This window comes from Annulohypoxylon maeteangense, assembly GCF_022496945.1.
Source record: "Annulohypoxylon maeteangense strain CBS 123835 unplaced genomic scaffold GGS22scaffold_2, whole genome shotgun sequence".
Lineage (NCBI taxonomy): Eukaryota > Fungi > Ascomycota > Sordariomycetes > Xylariales > Hypoxylaceae > Annulohypoxylon > Annulohypoxylon maeteangense.
This window is the reverse complement of record NW_025953249.1, coordinates 1,254,258-1,256,763: the sequence shown is the minus strand read 5'-3', so window position 1 is coordinate 1,256,763 and position 2,506 is coordinate 1,254,258.

Below are 2,506 nucleotides of genomic sequence, written 5' to 3'. Positions count from 1 at the left end.
ATAATAGCTGTAATAGCTGTAATAGCTGTAATAGCTGTAATAGCTGTAATAGCTGTAATAGCTGTAATAGCTGTAATAGCTGTAATAGCTGTAATAGCTGTAATAGTTACAGCAGTTGTAATCAGTATGGCAGAGCCCCCGCATCGATAGTACCTTGTTTCGCATACAAATGTCAATACAAATACATGTACTTTTAGTGCTGGCCCACTCAATTGAACTTTGACAATCTCCTTTCCGATACTTAATACCTTAGGTACCTACCTAGTAATCGATAGCTTTACTAAATTTTGTTTGATTCAATGCTGTCTCTTTTCAATTATTAAGCAAGTAGTGACGTGTATAGGTAATTACCTGGATCGATGCAATTATTTCAATTGAAGGGGGGAACATTAAAAGTACTTGCGTTTATATGACAATTTGGATGCGAAAAGAGGTACTATCGATGCGAGGGCTCTGCCATAGTTACTAAAGTACCTTCTATAAATCTTTCAATTGAAGCAATTCCCGACTCCCAGTGAAGATTACCTACCTAATCAAAGCCAGAGATAGCTTCAATATTAGGTATTTCATAATATAATCGATTAGTAATTTAATAATTAAGAAAATATCATTAAAGTTACAACATTTTGCACCTAATATTGTATGAATAGGCTTGTATCTTCGATGCTTGCTATATAATTTCGCATGAAGTACTGATTTATCACTTATTATTCCTGCACCTTACCCCTTTAGGAAATATCCAGGGGATTTTTTCTTTTTTGCAAAGTTGAACGAACGGGCCTCGATAGGCGGATCCAATCAGCGGAAACTTGTGGCTTGCAGCAACAGTGGTGCGGCCCCGAAAAGGCTCGTCCAGCACCACCACCGTTCTGTTTTGCAGCTAACGTCGTATCGACAAATCCAGGCCAAAATGGCTTTTGCCGGGCTAAAAAGGATCGGCCCTACAAACCTCGATGGATTTCAACTGGTCTACTGGTCTACTCTCCTGTACTCTTCCAGACCTAGTACGCAGCGCAGCGTACAGGCCTGCCACACCTACCACTAGACAGTTTCCTAAAAAAGCGTCAAGGGCCTCGTCGATCGATAGTGGATATTTTAACATTATTCCGCCGCACTTGGCTCCAAGCTAGCCCCAGAATATTTTCACGATCCTAGACGCCTCGGGAACTTGTACTATACAACATTTACTGCCCGCACAGTACAACTTGTATTTTCGCGAATCGCGATAGATTTCACGTGAAAGAATGACTGTAGTTAGCTCCTCGGCAAGCTTTGCGAACACGAAGCCTATTGTGCGAGGAGCGAAAGGGTAAGCAGGCTGTTGGCAGCTGAAGCACTGGCGCCTCGGGCTCCCTCATTCGTCTCATGTTGCGTTATGAGATCAACAGATCGAATACCTCCCACTAGCCGCCGTTGATCAAACCGCGTGGCAGGATCTTAAGCAGTCTTCTATCCCCGGTGTGTGCGCCCCAGTTCCCCGCTGCCTGGCTCGCTGGGTTGACCCCATGTCCGTGGGTGAAGGACCCTTGTCTTACCTGCCCTTGGTCTTATCTCATCTCTTTGCAAAAGCGGCTGGCGGCAGCAGTATCTATACATACACATACCTACACACACATACACCACACATAGCACCTAGCCTCCCACTCTCTCAATGTACTTGGTAGTCCTTTTGCGACTTGCCCGAGTTGCTCTTTCTTACGGTAAGTAGACAGCTAAGTTGATGTGTTATCCACCTCTTCCGTGGAAGCTCACTACTGAATTGGCTTGGCAAAGGAGTATGGGCAAATATCAGATGGCTGCGTGTCATCGGTTCCTCTCCCTGACGTCCCGACTCCCACTCACCATGTAGGCCAGGGGTGGGCACCCCTGTTGTAGCGCCAACCGGATATCCTCTGGCGGAACAATTCTTATTGCGTAGGTATTTCTACGTACCAGAGTAGTGGGCTAAGGCTGCTCGATTTACCCACGCACTTAATATTGCAAAAGACAAATCGTACAACGGAGGCCGTCATCTATCGTGGACTGGTTGATTCTTTTGACCCAACACACCTATCCTCAAGCGGCCCCCAGAATAACACATCAAATCATCGTCTATGGGGTTGCTCTCTCTCGACTCTTTATTCTACTAGGTCAAGCTAGACAGGCCTTACTTATCCTTGACATTATTTTGGTTCTCTCTGGCAGAATATACGTATTCGTGGATACCCCTTAAACTACGGTCACCCCCAGAAACCATCAGTTCCAGAATACATCCAAACCTGGCGCTGTTATTTTCCCCATAACCTCAATGCCTTGATATCAGTTCCATGTCGTGTCTTTTTTACCCTAGAAAATCCCTCCCAGCAATAAACTCGGCATACGCTAAGCTCTATTTTCACACCATCTCGTCACTAGCCTCATCAGAAGGGTCAGATCGGATCAACGCGAGCTGGGGCGACTAGTATTAGATTTCATCGGTGTTGGCAAGCAGTTAATCACTTCGGACATTCAGCATTACATAGATCTG